The following is a 22,972-nucleotide window of genomic DNA, read 5'->3' as shown; positions in this document are numbered from 1 at the left end:
TTTAACTCTTTTTCCAATAATCCAGGTACTCCCCCTGCTCCGGTTTCCGCTGAAGACGTCTTTGAGGTAGAGAGTATTCTGGCCACCAAGAGGGTAAGAGGAAAGACCCTTTTTCTGGTAGATAGGAAGGGGTTTGGTCCTGAGGAGAGAACGTGGGAACCCAAGGAGAACATCAACGCCCCGCTTCGCCTTGAAAAATTTCTTTCTGGCCTAAAAAAGAGGGGGCCTAAAGGGGGGGGGTACTGTAGCATCGGCGTCTCTGCCTCTTGCTAGGCAGAGACGCTGTCCCTCTAACCTCCCCGCTCCTGGCGCGGCGTCCTCTAGCGCTTCTCTCCCCGCTGCTACCGCCACGCGCTCCTTCCCCGGCTGTGTGCTTAGGGCGCGCGCGCTCCCCCTCTCTTAAAGGGACCGCGCGCGCCGTCCTAAGGAGTCCCCGGCCAATTGCCGGAGGACCTCCCATATATAAGGCACCTCCTCCAAAATGGAGGTGCCCGAGCAAAGTTGTTTGCACTGTGTCTGATCTGTGCTTCTGTTAGAACTCTCCTGTTAGTTTTTTTTTAGTTTGCTGGTCACATGACCATTTTTGCCTATTTAATCCGGCTCCGCCCTCCTGGCCTTGCTGGACTTCATTGTATTTACTACTCTTGAGCTAGCTTGGTGCTCTGTTGCCGTTCTCTGTTAGTTTTGCTAGGTCTTCTGACCTCTATGCTTTTTGTTGTGTGTTTGTCTTTGACTGCTACTATTTCTGCTAGGAGGTGTCCAACTTATCCCAGTCCCTAGTTCTTGTAGGGATCCCTCCCTCACATCTATAGGTCTTCGTACAGACTAGCCGAGGACTTTAGCGGGTCTGATCGCAGGATCAGGTTCCCCGTTACATCGTAGGGATCTAGTTTAGTTCTATTGTAGGGACAGATCTCCTGTCTTTCCTTAGTCCCTGTAGCAGATCATAACAGTAAGTCCAGCCATAAAAGAAAAAAAAAAATTTTCTCTAAGGAAAGACCTCCAGTTTTCCATCATGGTCTCGGTTCAAGATTTGGCTCAACGCTTGCAGGGACTCTCTCTGGAGGTGGCCAAGCTCCAACAACACGTGAGTAGCTGTTCTGGAGCACATTTTGTGGAACCAAAGGTACGTCTGCCTGATTTATTTTTTGGCGAACAACAAGATTTTTTTTCTTTTAAAAATGCTTGTTTATTGTATTTTCGTTTGAGACCCGGATCCTCTGGTGATGAATCACAGCGCATAGGGTTCATAATGTCACTTTTGCGCAAAGATCCTCAGGGATGGGCCTTCTCTCTCCAACCTAGTGATCCGTGCTTTAGATCAGTGGATAGTTTTTTTTCTGCTTTGGGTTTGTTGTACGATGATCCTGATCGTGTCTCATCTGCTGAGTCTGAATTGAGACGTTTGAGGCAGGGATCAGGTAATGTGGAAAAATATTGTTCTCACTTCCGTCGGTGGTCTGCCCATGTGGAGTGGAACGATTCAGCTTTGAAAAGCTTGTTTCTTGCAGGGCTAGGTGAAAGGGTTAAGGATTTACTGATTGCTTATCCCACACCTGGAAACTTGCAGAAGGCAATGCAATTAGCTATACGGGTGGACAGGAGACTGCGTGCAAGGGTTAATGAGAGCAAATCCTCTGCTATGTCACCTCCTAGTCCGGAGAGGGTCTGTGCTGACAATGGAGAGCCGATGGAGATTGGGGCGATGGTACCCCGCTCTCAGGAAAAAGGCCGCAGGCTTTCTGAAGGCTTGTGCTTCTATTGCGGAAATTCTGTTCATTTTATTAAGAACTGTGTGCTTCGTATGAAGAAAGAAAAAAAAATGGTCAGTCATGCACGTATTGCCTGTTTAAATTCTAAGGGAGTATTCCTATCTGCTACTACTGCTGCTCAGGATGAATTAATTGAATTTCGGGTTTTTGTGGATTGTGGTTCTACTCTGAATGTGATTGATGGGGGATTCTTGGAAAAACTTAGATTAGAACCTAAAACTTTGTCATCCCCTATTGCTGTGGTTTCTGTTGATGGCTCTCCCTTGAAGAGTGTTACTCATAAGGTCTGTGAATTTCCCCTCACTATTAATGGTATTCATCAAGAGAATTTGGATTTGGTGGTATTGGATAATTTGCCTTCTCCAGTAATATTGGGGTTACCCTGGTTAAAATTGCACAATCCTGTACTGGATTGGTCTACCAATGAAATTAAGTTCTGGAGCCCTAAGTGTTATGACAAGTGTTGTAACGGACGTATTGCTGTGGGGTTGCTTTGCCCTCTGGAGGTTCCTAGTGCACCTTGGACACATCTGGCTATGGACTTTATTACTGACCTTCCCCCCTCTGAAGGTTTCACGGTCATCTGGGTGGTCGTGGACCGTTTTATCAATATGTGTCACTTGGTTCCCTTCATCAAACTGCCTTGCGCTAAGACACTCGCTAATGCCTTTGTCAAGGAAATTGTCAGACTACATGGTGTTCCTACTGACATTGTTTCTGATAGGGGACCTCAGTTCGTGGCTCGTTTTTGGCGTGCCTTTTGTGACAGGTTGGGAGTTCATTTGTCGTTTTCATCCGGATATCATCCTGAGTCTAATGGCCAGACAGAAAGGAAGAACCAGGATGTTGAGCAGTTCTTGCGTTGTTTTGTGGCAGACAATCAAGAGGGGTGGTCTGAGTTTCTGCCACTTGCTGAATTTGCTCTTAACAACCATACATCCTCTTCTGCTGGGTGTTCGCCTTTTTTTTGTTGTTCTGGGAGACATCTGTCTTTTGGGTCATTCTCCAAATTGGTTTCGGCTGTGCCTGAGGAGGAGAGTTTTTCCGGTGATTTGGAGAGAGTTTGGACGGATGTGCGTGGTAATCTTCAGGAGGCTAACAAAAAATCTAAGAGGTACTTTGATAGGAAACGGCAAGAGGTTTTGTTTGCTGTTGGTGACATGGTTTGGTTGTCCTCTAAGAATCTGCGATTGAGGATTCCTTCTAAAAAATTGGGTCCCAAGTTCGTAGGGCCCTTTAAGGTGCTTCAGATAGTTAACCAATCTGCTGTTAGGTTGGAGGTTCCTACGTCCTGGAAGATTAACCCGGTGTTTCATGTTTCTCTGTTGAAAAAAGCTGATGTGTCGGATGGTGACGCCTCTGCCACTGTTCCTCCGGTGGTGGAGGATGGGGAATATGAAATTTCCCGCATCCTAAATTCTAGATGGTATAGAAGGAGTTTGCAGTATCTCGTCGCTTGGAAGGGTTTCGGACCTGAGGATAACTCATGGGTGAGGGCGGATGATGTTTCTGCTTCCAGACTTGTCAGAGCTTTTCACAGGAGGTTTCCTGGTAAGCCTGGGCCTAGGGGATCCGGAGGATCCTCTTAGAAGAGGGAGTACTGTTAGAACTCTCCTGTTAGTTTTTTTTTAGTTTGCTGGTCACATGACCATTTTTGCCTATTTAATCCGGCTCCGCCCTCCTGGCCTTGCTGGACTTCATTGTATTTACTACTCTTGAGCTAGCTTGGTGCTCTGTTGCCGTTCTCTGTTAGTTTTGCTAGGTCTTCTGACCTCTATGCTTTTTGTTGTGTGTTTGTCTTTGACTGCTACTATTTCTGCTAGGAGGTGTCCAACTTATCCCAGTCCCTAGTTCTTGTAGGGATCCCTCCCTCACATCTATAGGTCTTCGTACAGACTAGCCGAGGACTTTAGCGGGTCTGATCGCAGGATCAGGTTCCCCGTTACATCGTAGGGATCTAGTTTAGTTCTATTGTAGGGACAGATATCCTGTCTTTCCTTAGTCCCTGTAGCAGATCATAACAGCTTCAGCCCTCAGGTCCCACTGCTAGCCTGACTTCTCGTCCCGCCTGCCAGCCTATTATCAGCCCGTTACCTGCCAGCTTGCTCACCTGGGAGCGCCCACCTGTTACCTGCCAATTACCTGCCTCGTCTGTCTGCCCGCTCACCTGGGAGCGCCCACCTGTTACCTGCCAGTTACCTGCCTCGTCTGTCTGCCGGCTCACCTGGGAGCACCCACCAGTTACCTGCCAGTTACCCGCCTCGTCTCTCTGCCCGCTCACCTGGGAGCACCTGCCTGTTTCCTGCCAGCCTGCCTGGAGACCCTGCCGTCACTTGCTGTGACCACCTTCCTGGTAAAACTAAAGACTGCTACTTGCCCTGCCTTCTCGAACTGTGACCACCTGTTTGCTACCAGAGACTTCCGCCTGCTTGCCGTGTCCATCCGCCATACCGGTCAGTCCCAGCTATCTGACTTGTGGGAGCCACCTGCTCTCTTACAAGGTCGTCCCCAGAGTAGCACCTGGTCACTCAGCCCGGATCCTCCCTGGTCACGGTGTCGTTAGCTGCCGTACGACCAGGGTCGGTTCGGGTGGATACTTAGTCACGCCCCTCTGGGTCCCTCCTTGCACCTCGGCACAGAGGTTCCACCACCCGGACCCGTAACAACGTGTCTCTCCTCAAACCTGTTGTCCTTAATTCTTTCTCTGACGAACCAGGTACCGCTCCAACTCCAGTCTCCGCTGAGGACGTCTTTGAGGTAGAGAACATTTTGGCCATCAAGAGGGTAAGAGGAAAGACTTTCTTTCTTGTGGATTGGAAGGGCTTTGTTCCTGAGGCGAGATATTGGTAGCCCAGGGAGAACATTCATGCCCCTCGTCTTCTTGAAAAATTTCTTGCGGGCCTAAAGAAGAGGGGGCGTAAAGGGGGGGGGCACTGTAGCGTCGGCGTCTCTGCCTCCTGCCGGGCAGAGACGCTGTTCCTCTCACCGCCGCGGTCCCGGTCCGGCGTCCTCCAGCTCCCCTACTGCTGCTGCTGCTGTTGCGCGCACAGCGTGTAGCTTCCCGGACACTGTGCTTAGGGCGTGCGCGCTCCCTCCCTCTTAAAGGGGCCGCGCGCCGTCCTAAAGAGTCCCCGGCCAATAGCCGGAGGACCACTCCTATATAAAGCACCTCCTCCAAAATGGAGGTGCCTGTGCAAGGTTGTTGTTTGTGTGCTAACACTCTCCTCAGCCCTCAGGTTCCAGTACTTGCCAGCTTGTCTGTTAGCCGTGCCTGCCAGCCTGTCTATCTGCCGTGCCTGCCAGCTTGTCTGTCAGCCGTGCCCGCCAGCCTGTCAGCCGTGCCCGCCTGCCTGTCTGTCAGCCGTGCCCGCCTGCCTGTCTGTCAGCTATGCCCGCATGCCTGCCTACCTGGATCACCTGTCAAGCTACCTGCCGTGCTCATCCGCTGTACCGGTCAGCTTCAGCCATCTGACCCGTGGGAGTTGCCTGCTCTCACACAAGGTTGGTCCCAGAGTGGCACCTGGTCCACCTGCCCGGTTCCTCCCTGGTTCATAGAGTCGATTAAGCCGCCGTGTGGCCAGGGTCGGTCCGAGTTGGCACTTAGCTACGCCCCTCTCGTCCCTCCTTGCATCTCAGCACAGAGGTTCCACCACCCGGATCCGTAACACAAACTTTCCTACATACATGATCTTTTCATTACTAACAAACTTTCCTTCCTCGGCATCACTGAAACCTGGCTCCCCCACTCTGACACAGCCTCTCCAGGTTTTTTCCTGTCAACTGCTCCTTCACCCAAATCCAACTGCCACCCTCCATTACATTCCCCTCTTTTGAGGTGCACTGTGTGTGCATCTACTCCCCCTCCTGTCATTTACCGCCCCCCAGGGCCAGCCACCACTTTCTTCGACCACTTCACCACCTGGCTACTTCACTTCCTTTCCGCTGACATCCTCACTATCATCATGGGCAACTTTAACAAACCCATTGACACTTCCTTCTCAGCTGTCTCTGAGCTTCTATTCCTCACTTCCTCCTCCGGACTTGCTCAATGGTCTTCCTCAGCCACTCTCAAAGATGGCCACACACTGGACCTCATCTTCACCTGCCTCTCTTAACTATCTAACCTCTCTAACTCCTCTCTCCTTCTTTCTGATCACAACCTGCTTACATTCTCTCCTCTCCATGTGCACAATCCCCACTCCACAAACTTGCACACCCTCGCAGAAATCTCAAGCAGCTTGACCTACACTCACTCTTTGAATCCCTTCTCCCTCTTACAGACATCAGTTCCTTACATGATGCAAATGTTGCTGCTGCTTTATATAACACGATAACAGCTGCAGCTCTCAATTCGGTCGCTCCCCATCACACATACCAAAGCTTGCATAATCAACAGGCAACCCTGGCACACCAACCTGACTAAAAAACTGAGACGTGCTTCCAGGGTTGGTGAGCAGAGATGGAAAAGGTCCCACTCCAATGAGCACTTCGCATTCAAACAGTCCCTCACTACTTTTAAGTCCACACTTACTGCAGCAAAACAATCATACGTCTCATCTCTCATATCCTCCCTGTCTCACAACCCTAAACAGCTATTCAACACTTTCAATTCTCTCCTCTATCCCCCAGTGCCTCCTCCCTCTCCTCTCATCTCAGCTGAAGACTTTGCCTCTTTCTTCAAACAGAAGATCGACACATCAGATAAAGCTTTTGCCTAAAGTCCCCACTGTCCCTCCTCATATCTACTCAATCCTCTTCCTCCAAAACCAGCTTCTCCACCATTACAGAAGACCAACTTTCCTCTTTAGGCTGTGTGCCCACGATGCATTTTTCAAGCGTTTATGCTGCGGAATTTCCGCAGCGTAAACGCTTGGGAAACGCTTGGTAAACCTTTTCCCATGGTCTCCAATGCAAATCAGCACTTTCAATGCCCATGCTGCGTATTTTTCCGCAGCGTTTATGCTGCATTCAAAAATACGCAGTATGTCCATTAATTTTGCGGACACGCAGCGTAATTGCCGCCATTGACTTGCATTAGAACGCGCCAATTCCGCAAGACTGCATCTGTACTTGTGTAATTGGCGTGTTCTAATGTGCGGCTGATACCCAAGTCTGGAGGACAGAAGACTCTCCTCCAGACTCGGGTACCATAGAATCTGTAAAAAAAGAGAATTTAAAATAAAAAATAAAGTTTATACTCACCTTCCGATGTCCTCCCGGTGTTTTGTCCACGCCGTCCGGTCTCTTGCAATGCTTGCGCTGTTGTGAAGGACCTGCCATGACGTCACTGAGTCATGTGACCCATCACATGACTCAATGACGTCACAGCAGGTCCTTCACAACAGCGCGAGCATTGCAAGAGACCGGACGCAGCAGAGATGACACCGGGAAGACATCGGAAGGTGAGTATAATCTTTTTTTTTTATTTTTTACCTTTCTTATTTTTTTTTTTTAACTATTACTTGGTCACACTATATAAATCCATGCCGGTTGCATGGATTTATATAGTGTGACCAACTTGTCAAGCACTTTTCCAAGTGATGCTCAAAATCGCTTGGAAAACTGCTTGAAAAAACGCATGCGAAAATGTAAAAACGGCGAAAAAACGCTTCTCTGGCAGAAAAAACGCATGTAAATCTGCATGCGTTTTTTTTCTGCCAGAGAGAGGCAAAAACGCTCTGCATCAAATCTGCTACGTGGGCACATAGCCTTACTCTTCAAGTCACACCTTACCACCTGTGAACTTGACCCAATCCCGTCCCACATCATCCCTAACCTTACCACAGTCTTCATCGCAGCCCTAACCCACCTTTTCAACCTGTCACTAAAAACTGATGTCTTCCCCTCATGCTTCAAACATGATCCGATCACACCCATCCTCAAAAAACCCTCCCTTGACCCATCCTCTGTGTCTAGAAATCACCCCATATCACTTCTCCCCTATGCCTCCAAACTACTGGAACAACCCGTCCATTTTGAACTGTCCTCCAACCTTGACTCCTGCTCCCTCTTTGACTGCTTACAATCTGACTCCCGACCACACCATTCTACTGAAACTGCCCTGACTAAAATCACCAACGACCTACTAACCGCCAAATCCAGGCAGCACTACTCTGTCCTCCTCCTCCTGGACCTGTCATTTGCCTTCGATACAATGGACCATTCCCTCTTACTAGAGACTCTCTCATCTCTCGGCATTACAGACTTGATCCTATCTCGGGTCTTCTCATACTTAACAGACTGGACATTCAGTGTCTCCCACTCACACAGCACATCCTCATCTCGCCCCCTATCTGTCGGTGTCCCCCAAGGTTCAGTCCTAGGGCCCCCGCTCTTCTCCATTTACACTTTCGGCCTGGAACAGCTCATAGAGTCTCACGGATTTCAGTATCACCTCTATGCTGATGACACACAGATCTACCTCTCTGGACCTGATATCACCTCTTTACTAACCAGAATCCCACAATGTCTGTCCGCTATTTAATCCTTCTTCTCTGCTAGATTTCTAAAATTTAACATGGATAAAACTGAATTCATTATCTTTCCCCCATCTCACTCACCCCTCTCATCTGATCTATCCATCAAAGTCTATGGCTGTCCATTCTCTCCAGTCCCGCAAGATCGCTGCCTTGGGGTAACCTTGGACTCTAATCTCTCCTTCAAACCATAAATCCAAGCCCTTTCCACTTCCTGCCGACTCCAACTCAAAAATATCTCCCAAATCCGCACATTACTCAACCACGAATCTGCAAAAACACTAGTGCATGCCCTCATTATCTCCCGCCTCAACTACTGCAACCTCCTGGTCTGCGGCCTCCCTTCCAACACCCCTCCAATCTATCCTAAACTCTGCTGCCCGACTAATCCATCTGTCCCTCTGCTATTCCCCGGCCTCTCCTCTCTGTCAATCCCTTCACTGGCTTCCCATTGTACAGATACTCCAGTTCAAAACCCTAACCTTGGCATACAAAGCCATCCACAACCTGTGTCCTCCATACATCTGTGACTTAGTCTCCTGGTACTTACCTGCACGCAACCTCCGATCCTCTCAAGTTCTCCTTCTCTACTCCCCTCGTATCTCCTCTTCCCACAATCGCATACAAGATTTCTCCCGTGCATCCTCCCTACTCTGCAACTCTGTACCCCAACACATCAGACTCTCACCTACCGGGAAAACCTTCAAAAGGAACCTGAAGACCTACCTCTTCCAATAAGCCTTCAACCTGCAGCAACCCTTGCTCCACCATACCGCTGCACGACTAGCTCTACCCTGACCTACTATATCCTCACCCATCCCTTATAGATTGTGAGCCCTCGCGGGCAGGGTCCTATCTCCTCCTGTACCAGTCGCTGTCGCCTTTTTGTTCAAGATTATAGTAATGGTTTTTGCTATGTATACTCCCTCTTTCACATGTAAAGCTCCATGGAATAAATGGTGTTATAATAATAATAAATAATAATAATAATTGCGTAATAAATTATGGGGTCCATTTTTTCCTGTTATCCATTGTGAAAATCACAAATTTAGCGCTAAAACAACACTTTAGCAGAAAAAAACTTAATTTTCATTTTCACATCCTGCAAATGAGACATGGTGTCTGCAATCTATTCCAGCCAAATGTACATTCCAAATACCAAATTTCACATATTCCCTTCCGAGCTTTGCTGTGTGTCCAAACAGAACTTTTTAGCTACATGTGGGGTATCAGAAGAAAGTAGGTAACAAACTGTGTGGTCCAGTTTTTCATGTTTCCTCTTGCAAAAGTGAAAAATTTGTTGCTAAAGCAACTTTTTTTGTGAAAAAAATGAAAATTTTCAATATGATGACCTAATGTTATCAAATTCTGTGCAGTACCTGTGAGTTCAAAATGCTCACTATACTCCTGGATAAAATGCTTGAGGGGTATAGTTTCCAAAACTTGGTCACTTGTGGGGGTGTTCTGTTGTTTTGGTTCCTCAGGGGCTCTACAAATGAGACATGGTGTCTGCAATCTATTTCAGCCAAATTTACATTCCAAATACCAAATGTCACATATTCCCTTCCGAGCTTTGCCGTGTGTCCAAACAGGACCTTTTTAATACATGTGTGCTATCGCCACTCTCAGAAGACAGGGGGCAACAAATTTTGTGGTCCACTTTTTCATGTTACCTCTTGCAAAAGTGAAAAATGTAGGGCTAAAGCAACTTTTTTGTGAAAAAAATTAAAATTTTCAATATGACGACTTAATGTTATTAAATTCTAGAAGAGAGGAGTAGAAGCCAGCAAATTGTTGCAAAAAGGTATAACTATTAATTATAAAAAGCATACAAGGTAGAGTACAGACAAGGAGGTAATGCCAGATGATGGGGTGCATCGAGGTAGGATAAGCAGGTAATAGATTCACAGCACTTCAAAAGACACAATTGCACAATGCCCTATGGCCCAAATATATAATCACATATTCCGTATACAGTGCCATAACTAGGCTATTGTCAAGAAATGTGTCATATATCAATTGAAAGTGGATGGAAAATTGTATGAATATTGAAAGTTCTTCCTCAATTAGGCTGTATAGAAGACACAAATAAATGGGAAAGGAGCATATGCTAAATGGTCAGGGCAAAATGATTGCTGTTAAGTAAAGACCTATAATCAGCTCACTCAGATCTATTCAAGATGAAAGGTAAATTACAGCGGTGAAATAGAGGATTACCTACCCAAAATGCACAGCAAGTCACAGGGGGAGCGTGGAAGATGGTAAGGACCGTTTGTTTTTTTTTTCATTCGACTTTGCATTAATTCCTGTGTAGCACCAGAAGGGTTAAATAATTTTGTGATGGCAGTTTTGAAGTATTTGAGGGGGGCTCTTTTTAAAATTGTATTACTTTTGGGGAGTTTCCAATATATAGGCCCCGCAAAATCTATTTAAATCTGAATAGGTCCCTAAAGAAACAGGTTTTATACATTTCTTGAACAAATAAGAAATTGATAGTACTAAACTTTTAACCCTTCTAACATCCTAACAAAATAATTCAAACAAAACAAAAGAATTATTCAGATGTAAAGTAGACATGTGGGAAATGTTATTTATGAATTATTTTATACAGCATGACTAACTAGTTTAATGATATAAAGATTGAAAGTTTAAAAATTGCAAATTTATCTACATTTTTGCAAAAATTCCAATATTTTCACACATAAACGCAAAACATATCTATCTAAAGTTACCACTAACATAAAGTACAATATGTCACGAAAAAAAACCAACAATCTGAGAAACACTGGGATACATTGAAGCGTTTCAAAGTTATCACCATAAGAAGTGACAAAAATTTGGCCTCATCATTAAGGTTAAAATTGGCTCAGTCACTAAGGGGTTAAACACGCCTTATCCTCTATACTTAAAGGTATTGCACCACCATTTATTTTCAGAAGCACTCCTGCTTGGTTGACAGTTTAGACCAACAGCAGTGTCGTTCCGCTGTTCCTTACTGCGTCATTTCCAATGCTGTTATATGAGACACCTTTGCTTCTGCAGCAATAACGCAATAGCACTAAAGCTAAGGTTACATTCACATGGCCGAGCATTGTCTGTGAAAAAAACTGAAAAACTCGGACCAATGTTATTTAATAGCTCTTTTCAGATTAGTTTTTTTTTCTTAGCTCGAATGTTCACGTGATAGAAATCACGGCATGCACTATTCTCTTTTTATTTTCATAAGGGTAACAGGAGAAAATCAACCTCAAAATTTGTTGTGCAATTTTTCCTGAGTATACCGATACCCCATATGTGGGTGAAAACTGCTGTGTGGGTGCATGACAGGGCTCGGAAAGGAAGGAGAACAGTATGACTCTTTGGATGCCATGTCAAGTTTGGAGTACCTCTGATGTGTCTAAACAGTGGAAACCCCCCACAAGTGAACCCATTTTGGAAACTTGATCCCTCAAGTAACGTATTTAGATGTGTGCACCTTGAACCCCCAGGTGCTTCACAGACGTTTATAATGTAAGGCCGTGAAAATAAAAAAAAAATCACATTTTTCCAACAAAAATTTTCTTTTAGGCCAAAAATTTTATTTTCACAAGGGTAACAGGAGAAAGTAGACCACAAAATTTGTTGTTCAATTTCTCTAGAGTACGCAGATACCCCATATGTGGTTGGAAACTACATTTGATGCTCAGTGCAAAGCTCAGAAGGGAAGAAGAGCCATACTGGAATTCAGATTTTGCTGGAATGGTTTAAGAGTGCGATGTCACATTGGCAGAGCCCCTGAGGTGCCAGAACAGCAAGTTACCTCATTTTACAAACTACACCTCTCATTGAATTCATCTAGGGGTGGTTGACACCACATGTGCCTCACAGAAATTTATACCATTGAGCAGTGAATAAAGAATATTTACATTTTTACCGCTAAAATGTTGTTTTAGCCCCAAATGTTTAATTTTTATATGGGCTAATAGGAAAAAATGGATCTAAGTTTTTTGTGCCATTTCTCCTGATTACGCCAATACCCTGCTGCATGTAATCGGGAACTACTTCTGAGGCAAAGTGCAAAGATCAGAAGGGAATGAGCGCCATATTAGAGTACAGATTTTACTGTTATGGTTTGCGGGTGCCATGACCCACTTAGAGAGCCCCTGAGGTGCCAGAACAGTAGAACCCCCATAAGTGACCCCATTTTACAAATTACACCTCTCAATGAATTCATCTAAGAGTGCGGTGATCATACCGACACCACGGGTGTGTCACTGAATTTTATTCCATTGGACAGTGAAGAAAAAATAATTACATATTTACAGCAAAATGTTGTTTTAGCCCCAGATTTTACATTTTCACAAGTGAAAATGGTTAAAAATTACACCAAAATTTGTCACACAATTTCTGCTGAACAATGGAAATAGCACATATATGGCTATACAGTACTGCTTAGCCACAGGGCGAGACTTGGAAGGAACGGAGCGCTATTTGCCTTCTGGTGCGCAGATTTTCCTAGAATAGTTTGCAGACTCCATATACAGAGCCCCTAAGTGGTAGAACAGTAGAGCCTCTCAAGTGACCCCATTTTGGCAATTATATCCCTGCTAAACATATGGACCCTAAATGTAGTTTAGGCACACTGTAGCTCAGAAGGGAGAAGGGCATTTGGATTTGGAAACGAAGAATTCGTTAGATTTCGTTTGGGGGGCGAGGAGCCATAGCGCTTTTCCAGAGCCTTTGTGCTACCAGTAACGTGGAAGCCCCTATATTTTTTTCACAGTTATAATGCATTGCAATGCACCAGCATTGCAGTGCATTATACATGTAGAGTAGGCTTCTGAGACCATACTTGGAAAATGGTCACAGAAGCTTGCTATAGATTGGTGACCTCAGGGTTGTCATGACCACCCGGGTCACCATAGCAACGATCGGGCCCCCGCGATGACGTCCATTGAAAAATAGTTAAAGCAGCACTCCAGCGGTTTTTTTAATTGCAGCGCTGTAGTGGTGCTACTAATCTAAGCTCCCTGCCCCCCATGTCTTATACTTACCAGCTGCCGTCTTTAGCTGTTCCCGCTGCCGCTCCTTCTGTCTTCTGCAGTTTGTGACCTGTCAGATCGCTACAGTGTTTTCTGGAGTGATCTAGAAGTCACAACTCAATGTAAGTCTATGAGAGACAGAACAAGGCCAGAACTAGGTTCTACTAGACTTACAGTAAGAGCTTGCGACTGTTACCTCTAACTTTTGGTCAGTCAGAAGCTGTGGTCGCAAGATGTCGGCACAGGACCAAAGCCGCTCTGCGAACAGTTGAAGACAGCGGCTAGTAAGATTATTACTAGAGGCATGGAAATTACTTTGGTGGCCCCATTCCAGCGCTGAAATAAAAAAAACATTAGAGTGTTGCTTTAACCCCTGTACGACCTATGATGTATAGGTACATCATAGGTCACCTCCCCCTCTTTGGTGCGGGCTCCGCCGCTGAGCCCGCATCTTTCCTGTCACATGACAGCTGATCTGATCAGCTGTCAAAGCCCTAACAGCCGCGGGTGGAATTGTGGAATTGTGATCCACCTGCGGCTGTTAACATGTTAAATGCCGCTGTCAATCTCCGACAGCGGCATTTAACATGGTCAAGCCGGAAGCGCGTCATAAGACCCGCCTGTCACATGATTGCTCGGTGCAGACGGGTTGGTATGACAACCCAGGGTATGCAGGAGACACCTGTGATTGTCATTGCCGATATGCCATGAGCGCCGCTGCGTTGCCGGCGCTCATCTATCAAAATATAAAAAGAATTAATCCGATCACTAAACGGCGTAATGAGAAAAAAATCAAAACACCAGAATTACAGTTTTTTGGTAGCTGCAGCATTGCAATAAAATGCAATAACGGGCGAAACATCGTATGTGCCCCAAAATGCTATCAATAACAACATCGGTTCGGCGAACAAAAAAAAAAAAACTCACCCGGTCCCAGATCCCGAAAACTGGAGACGCTACGGGTCTCAGAAAATGGTTCAAATTTTTTTTTTTTTTTTTACAATCTTTGAATTTTTTTCCATCATTAAAATAAAAAAGAACCCATACATGTTTGGTGTCTACAAACTCGTAATGACCTGGAGAATCATATTGGCAGGTCAGTTTTAGCATTTGGTGAACATGGTAAAAAAAACAAAAGACAAGCCCTCACACAGCCGTATTGATGGAAAAATAAAAAAATGTTATGACTGGGAAGAAGGGGATCAAAAAATTAAAACGCAAAAACGGAAAATCCCAAGGTGGTGAAGGGGTTAAAGCAGGGGTGGGGAATCTTTTTACTGCCAAGGGCCATTTGGATATTTATACCATCCTTCGGGGGCCGTACAGATTGCGTGCTAAATCCGTCCACAAAGTGCGATCTGACGCTGGCACTGGTGTCAGGATGTAATCTGTCATTGCTCGCGTCTCAGAGTTCAGTAGTGAAAGCTGCGTGTGCAAGCTCACAGAGCAAGAAGAAATTAATGGGCTTGTGGCCATCAAAATCCTGCTGCCGGCCCAAGCACTGTGGTCCCCAGGAATCTGCCCGGGGCCAGAGAAAAGGTCATTGAGGTTTATGGCCGCCGCTCCTGAGGTTCCCCAGCCCTATCACAGCACAGCTTTCACTTTATCAGCGCTTTCTCAGAAATGAAAACCGAGTTCTGATTGGCTGCTATGAGCAACTAAGACAGTTTTGAAATATTTGTGACTGACACAAATATAGAGGCAACCGTGACACACGGCAATTATGAGAAATAATGAAATTGATTCGCCATTTTTTATTTTGCTGGTTTTGTATATCTACTATATGTTCGAAGGAATATTTATATGTAAACTCTAGTATCGACCTGTGGTGAGCCGCCTGCTGGCGCTCCAGTAGTATCGCATTTGCCAGGCTTGCCAACCACAATGTGGCTGCTCGACACACTAAGTAGTTGACGCATTTGAGCGCTAGGTGGCAGCAAGTGGATGCAGTGGGCGTGGTAGTGATGACACTATCACATCGCGCTGCAGAGTGGAGTGCTGCCTGTACTGGGGCTGGAAGCGGCCGGTGCCCTGCGTCTTGGTACGCCGCCTGTGGCCAAAAGAAGGACAGAGGTCTGCTCTCCGGGCTGGCCTCCACAGACCGGGCTGCACGGTAAGACAGCGTGTGTGGCTGGCCACCACAGTGTGGGGAATCCTGGCTGCCAGATACTGAGAATGGCAGCACCTCACAGCATGCTGGAGGTGACACTGTCTATGTAAATGTGTGTGTATATATATTATATATATATATATATATATATAATGTAAACACACACACACACACACACACACACACACACACACACACACACACACACACACACACTTGCCCATGCCATTCACTCTACCATCCTGCTCCAGGTCGCCTGTGCAGTACACATAGGGTGACTTATTGCTGTTTTTACCACCATAGATTAATACCTGCAATAGGGAATCCCAACATTGTAACAGCTTTCACATTTCTCCTAAGGACCAAGATAGAAGAGCCCATACTACCGGCTGAGCGATGCACATATAATATAGAGGGGCTATGGGAAATCTAGTCAGATTGTAGGGTCTTCTAGTGATGTGTCGGTCGCGAACAATCTGTCACAAAGAGCCGGCTCTTTTTGGTGAGTGTGGCCAGGAGAGCCAGACTGCCCATCACTAGAATCTACAATGTATTGTGAATACAAACACAGAGCCTGCTATGTAGTGTCCCCTGATGTGCAGGGCACACAACACCGCATCAGTACATCTTGTATGATCACTTCTATTGGTGTATAGTTAATTGAAGTAACTTTTTCTCAGGCCACGTTCAGTATTTGATCAGTATTTTACATCAGTATTTGTAAGCCAAAACCAGGAGTGGGTGATAAATACAGAAGTGGTGACGTGTTTCTATTATACTTTTCCTCTGATTGTTCCTCTCCTGGTTTTGACTTACAAATACTGATGTGAAATACTGAATGTGTGAATGTGGCCTTACAGACATCATTTTCTCCATCAGCTTCTTCATCTGTCGGTCACATGTTGTGACACACACACACACACACACACACACACACACACACACACACACACACTCTGCAACGTCACTATAGGAGACCATTCATCAGACGGTGGTGGAAAGTGTGTTCTTCTGGCCGATATGCGATTACATACCATATGATTACCTGTATATCATAGTGAAGCGCAACAGACTGCTCTTCTTTATACAAAGAGCCACTGTAATATAACGTGCATCATGCTGCAAACGCTTTTTTACAATGGGCCCCTATGGTGGATGGCTGCCCATCGATCGGCTGGACCATCCTGACTGTGCCCACTACTGGGGATCATACATCTTGAACATACGCCTCTGACAGTGGGCACAGACACAGTGGGGAACGAGCATTATTTGAAGCTACGTAGCAATATTCGAGATGGAGTTATATCGCTTTACCAACCTATCAGTACCATCCCATGGGGGAGCTGTAATAGGGGATTACATCCTGTTTTTTTGTACACAGCTGATGTAATATTTTAGGGTATAGTGTCCGTTCTATCTTGTTTTGTGATTCCTGGGAGACTGGGGCAGATTAATATTATTTTGCAGTTTGGCTTTGGCATTTTTTTTTTTGTCCAGTGCCTGTTTCATATTGTGTAATGTATGAATGGATTATAGCGTGTCTGCTGCTGATACACTACTACCCCTGTAAATCACAAGCCATAGGCCTGATCTGTCTTGTGGGTCCTGATTAGAGTTGGTGAAAATAGATTCACATTTCCCGTTCTATCGGCCATGACAGTGGTCTGCGGCCTCTGGGCTGGAGAGGGAGTACGTGTATTACCTGTCGATGTCCGCGGCACCTCTTTTGACGGTCAGGCGCAATGTCCTCCTTTATTTGAGGTCGTTCCAGACCGGCTAGTCAACAGAAGAGCCGCAGACACTGCCAGGTAAGGGGCAATACCTCCTCTGCCGTGCAATGGCCACAGACCACTGCAATTCCTATTGAATGGTACGTGCGAATAAATTCACACCAATTCTAGCCCTGATGTCTGCAGACTGTAATCTCTTCAGGAACACACCATTTCCCTGTCTCCGAGCTTCCTGCTTGCCAATGTTTAATGGACTCCTGAAGATTGGCTGCATGGCTATCCGCTGGCCTGAACTGTGTGCTCTTCCGTGCTACAAGCAAAGGCAGGTCGGAGGAGGGCAGGGGCACTGAAGCTGGTTGATGTAGTTATCCATCCAGGTTCAGAACTACACTTTCATGCCCTACAGCAAAAAATTTGCAAGTGCCGTGCTCCTAATCTAGGAAACCAGCCACCGCTGATAGACTGGTGGCTGGTAACCTAGGCAACAGGAAGTATACAACAAAAATTAAAATCACTTTCTTCTTGAGAGAATTTTTAATCAGACGTAAATTGCAAAGTTGCTTGTTTTTACAAGCACTCTGCAATTTTTTTCCCCCTTTTATGATTGACAACCCCCCCCCCCCCTTTAAGTTCACACAATGAGTTTTTAATTCTGTGTATTTGTGCTGCACCTAAAAACACGGCGACTTACAGTTCTAGCTAGGTGAATGGGATTCATAGAAATCTCATGCCCTATGTGTTTTTTTTTTTTTTTACACGGCGTAAACTGACTAGCGTGTTTAAAAACTGCAACATGTCAATTATCTTTTGGTCATACTCTGAGTTTTAGGTACAGATTTTCCCCATAGAAATGCATTAGATGTGAAAAATCTGTAATTTAAAAACACGTGCTGCTTTTCTGCTGTGGAAGTACACTTAAAATGTTTGCAAACTACACATGACTATATCAGTACCAGTATATCAAGATGTATAAAAAACAAAGCAGATTAATTTCTAACTTTACATACGAAAAAGAGACAAAACCGCCGAGTCAAAAAAGCGATTAAAAATTCACACAAATACTCAATGAGAAAAAACGCAAGTAACCTATTGAGCTAATAGGGGCCGAAATGCCGCAGAAAATGCGGAAAATCAAGTACCTGTCCTGGGAACTTAGTTTTAAGGCAAGGGTCACGCATAGTTTTTTGAGGAGGATTTTGAAGTGGATCCGCTCTAAGATCCTCCTCTACAGCACTTTAGATACTTTTTAAATACTCTTATTAATCATTTAAGGGCTCTTTCACTCGTCAGTATTTCCTTTACGTGTGGTGACAGTTTCCACACGTACCGGAGACACTGACACACGCAGACCCATTCAAATCTATAGATCTGCGCACATGTCTGTGTGATTGCACACTTAGACATGTCCGTTTTTGGCCGGCAGCACAGATCACACAGACCCATTCAAGTCAATGGGTCAGTGTAAACACGTACCGCAAATGGATGCCATGCGTGTGACACGTACTGGCGCTTGGAAATCAGCGGTACAGTTAGCGCTATTCCCAAGTGTCGGGTGCTGAACGCTGCCTTCATCATTGTCCCCTGATGGTGCTGCGATCAGCACCAGCAGGCACAATGATGAGGGTGGTAGTCTGCTCCCCCAGTGTCCACCTGTAAAAATAATAATAAAATAAAAAATTCATATACTCACCTGTCCTAAGTGTCCCCTTGCTGTAATCCATGCGACCGCTCAGCTGAGGAGCCGGGGGGAATGACTCCTGCAGCGAGCCGGCCCCGGAGCTGAGCTCAGGAGCGGTGTCCTGTCACTCACTGAGTGCAGTGGAGGTTAGGGGCTCGCTCGCTGCAGCGAGTCATTCTCCCCAGCTCCTCTGCTGATCGGGCACATGGCTTTCAGGCAGCGGGGGACATTTAGGACAGGTGAGTATATGGATTTTTTTAAATTTTATTCTTATTTTTACAGGTGGACACTGCGGGAGCAGACACTACTGCCCTTATCTTTGTCCCTGCTGGTGCTGATTGCAGCGCTGGCAGTGGACTATGATGAGGGCAGTGTTCAGCATCCGGAGCTTGGGAACAGCGCTAACTGTACCGCTGATTTCCAAACGCCGGTACATGTTATCCTGATGCGGCACACGGGCGACGCATAGGTGCACACGGACACGGATATCTCCGGTACAGGTTTTTCCGGTACCAGAAATATCCAGACATGTGAAACCGGCCGAGGAGTAGGTGCACATGACCGTTTTTCTCTCCATCTGACAAAAACGGTCCAATTATTCAGTGCAGAGTATGAGCACAGAGTATTGTCTCTCCACCTTCTCCATTCTGTTAGTTCATGAATCTCATGTGGTTCTTTGGAAATCCACATCATAATCTTTTTTTTTTTTTTTTGTTAAACAATGTTTTTTAGTTTTGACACCTCTTTTGATGTGGGATTTTGAGGAGGTTCTTTTAAAACTTTTTGTTTTGTGTTTTTTGTGTTTTGTTTTTTTTTCCCCCCAAATATTTTTTGCAGCCTTTTGACTTTAGTGTCAAGTTTAGTGAAGAAAATTGTATCCGTGAAATGTCAGTTCATTATTTCCTCCAAGGCGAGGGTTTAAAAATCTCATCAGAAAAAAACAGTAGTGTGGATTTCCCTTTGAAATCGATACAAAGTGCATATGAAGAGCATTTGAAGTGGTTTTTGATGTGCATTTTCAGACAGATCATTAACAAACCAACCATCATGCAGCTAAGCCATGTCTCTAGAAACTTATGATGAAATGTTTTTTTTTGTAATACTAAAAGTGAAGAAGTCCTCCCATTATTTTATTTTTTTACACAATCTGTGTATATGTGCATGTAGTGTCAGTGCGTTAATATACTCTCCAATCACCACCTTCTCCGGGATCCAGCGCTGTTCCGCTCATCTTCTTAGTGATGTCTCCACAGTTCAGACTCTCAGAGTCACTCTATGCGTGAGCCCGGAAGTCCCTGTACGCCTATTGTATTTTCATTCTTATACTCCATAAGCTTAAATCTTAGGGCCCTTTCACACAGCGTTTTTGCCCCCACGTTTGTTGGTCCTGTCGGGGCTTGCGTCCGGACCCCCAACAAAACGGCATTCAGATGTATGACAGGGCCATAGACTATAATGATGCTGACAGTCAACGTGTGCTCTGACGTGCACCATTTTCGGGCGTATGCACCTACTGGAGGCGGACACCCAGACGCAATCCACTACTGAGATATTATCTTATGACTACTATATAAATTATATTTTGGCAGAATGTACAAATGTTTTGCTATTTTATAAAAACATTTAGGCAAAGTTCCCACGATGAGTATTTGATGCGTTCTTTCATGCTGCAGATTTTCGGAAGCATTACTGCTTTACCTGTGTTTTTTACTGCAATTTTTATCACATTTTTTCAGCTTCGGTTTTTGTCTTTTTTTTCTTTTGGTATATCATGTTTTAAATTAAACAGCAAACTGCTTTGTTTTTGATATTTCCTGTTACTTAGCATTGATAAAATTTTATTGATAATCTTGTGGATTACATGCATTTTTTAGTGCAGTTCAACTGTGAATAGCATTAAAAATGCCTTTGGATTTTGCTAATCTCATTCAAGCCTGTAGTAAGAGCCGAAAAATAAACTGAATATTAACTGTAAGAGAAATTGACATGTTGCGGGTCAATAAACACTGCAGGTCAGTTTATGCAGCATTAAAACAAGCCGTGAGATTTCTATAAATCCCATCCACTTTGCTGGAGCTGTAAGATGCTGCATTTTTTATGTTGCGAAAACACGTAGTGTCAAACGCCACACCAAATATTCATCGTGGAAACTTTTATAGGCGTGGTCTGGTACCTAAAATGTATATTCTAAATACATTTCTTTACACCATTTTGTAATTGGCTTTATTATAAAATATCCTACAATTCTCCCTATGTATCGAATCTCTAAATGTGTTTTTTTTTTTTTTTTTTTTTTTTACTGTACTTCCTGTGATGTTTCTTTGAGAGGAGTCTCAAATGGGATGCGACGGGAGGCTGGTGCTGCACTCAATTCCCTGCAGCATCTACTGCCCCTCTGGAAGAGGATGTCATCAGCAGGATTGCCAACCATCCAGAAATTCCAGCACAGTCCATAAAAATAGGGCACTTTTTTCCCCTGTACGTAAAATAAGTTTTAGGCGTCTGTGATTTTTTTGTTCAGGCTGAAGAAACGTATACAGACTATTTTGACTGTAATTATCATCATTTTACAATTCACAGTGAATGCAGTTGCTGTCTTCATATCAGAATTATGGGCTGTATACATGCATCAGTTATAATAATAATAATGATTTATTATGGTTTTCTCATGTATTTGTAAAAAATATTGTCTGTCCTAGATTATTTGATAAGCTTGTCCAACAAAAATAAAAAGTCAAGTTGCCAACCCTGATCATCAACGGGCAGCGCTTCATTTACTTACCACAATTTCTTGCATCGCCGCCCTCTAAAGATGTCATGGTGATACATTCTGTGGGAGAGGCGAGTGCTGCACTCACAATCTACTTCTCTCTCTTCTGCCGCCGATGCTTCTAATTGTTAAAGATGATAGAAGCAGTGAGTGACACAAGCGCTGCACTGCAGCTTGTAGCACCACCCTCAAGCGAAGCATTATCAGGGGGCGGCACTTGCTGTCACTCACTGCTTCTATCACCACCCTTGGATGACGATTAATTTGAGGGCGGTGATAGAAGCTGTGGGGTGGCGTTTGTTTCACTCATTACTTCTATTACCGACCCCTGATGACTATTCTTTTGAGGGCGTTGCTAAAAGTTTTGCTACAGCGCTTGGTGTCACTCACTGCTTCTATCTCCGCCCCCTGATGAATTCTACTTTTGCATTTAAAAGCAGCAGAGATGGAAGCAGAGTGCCAGTGCTGCGCTCACCTCTCCCCGCATCTTCTTTCACCGTGGATCTAGGACATCTTCAGAGGGCAGTGATATAAGAAATTGTAGTAAATAAATGCATCGCTGCCCCCAGATAATGTCCTTTTGCCCCTGAGAGATGAGAAAAGCTGCAGGGAAGTGAGTGCAGCCCCAGCCTCCTGTGATGTCCTGTTTGCGACTCCTCTCAAACCAAATGTCACAAGTAGTGAAGTAAAAAAAATACATTTTGGTGAATTAGACTAGATTGTTAGAAGTGTAGGGCATTTTATACTAAAGCCGGTTACAAAAGTGGTTAGGGTGTCTAGATAGATATTTAGAAAGGACATTTTGGGTACCAGACCAACCCCTTTATGGCGGAAAGCATTTCTTTAGACCTGCACTTATCTGTATCCATTAGAAAAAAATAATATTGTCATACAAAATTGCATGTCGTTTTAGGGAGATATACCTCCAAGAGAATAATGCACGCTATAATGGCTCCATACAGCAGCACACATGCCAGTGTAACTGAAGGATATTGCATGTATATGGACATGTATATGTGGCGCCCCTGAGGGTTCAGTCGCCACAGAGGTACTGCACCTCACCCAGAGGTGTGGTGTTTCCCTTCTCTCGGGTAAGGAAGGAGTGCTGCCCGGAACCCCAACACCCACATTCAACACTACACTACTCCAGGCTGGCAGGAAGGGCAAGATGCAATGTGTTTCCTGCTGAGCCCTGTCCCTGGCTGGAGTGGGGGGAACCAAAGGTAGGGGGAACCAGTAGTGGGTGTGGGTGGAGGAAGTAGATTAGGGGAGCACCATAGAAGGAGGTATATAAAGGGAAGCCATCTTAGGGTGGCAGTTCAGTCAGTGAGAGGAGAGAGTGAAGACAGTCTGGGAGCAGAGTCTCTTTAGGAGCTCTGCTCCACAAGTAGGGCCCAGTCCTAGAGGCCCAGGCG

The 22,972-nt window shown here is 45.1% G+C and overlaps 1 protein-coding gene across 4 annotated transcripts in view; it reads left to right on the top strand.

The window, feature by feature from the left end:
- The first annotated feature begins 15,210 nt into the window (after positions 1–15,210).
- OSBPL8 (oxysterol binding protein like 8) overlaps positions 15,211–22,972 on the top strand; it is a 287,476-nt gene continuing 279,714 nt past the window's right edge. For all 4 annotated transcript variants that reach the window (XM_073651822.1, XM_073651823.1, XM_073651820.1 and 1 more), the window contains exon 1: positions 15,211–15,382. The gene's annotated coding sequence lies outside the window, so the exon portion shown is untranslated. The remainder of the gene's footprint in view (positions 15,383–22,972) is intronic.

The sequence above is a fragment of the Phyllobates terribilis genome, unplaced genomic scaffold, assembly GCF_046119375.1.
Source record: "Phyllobates terribilis strain yellow unplaced genomic scaffold, ASM4611937v1 Scaffold_11__3_contigs__length_659146591, whole genome shotgun sequence".
Lineage (NCBI taxonomy): Eukaryota > Metazoa > Chordata > Amphibia > Anura > Dendrobatidae > Phyllobates > Phyllobates terribilis.
This window is presented reverse-complemented; position numbering and strand designations above follow the sequence as displayed.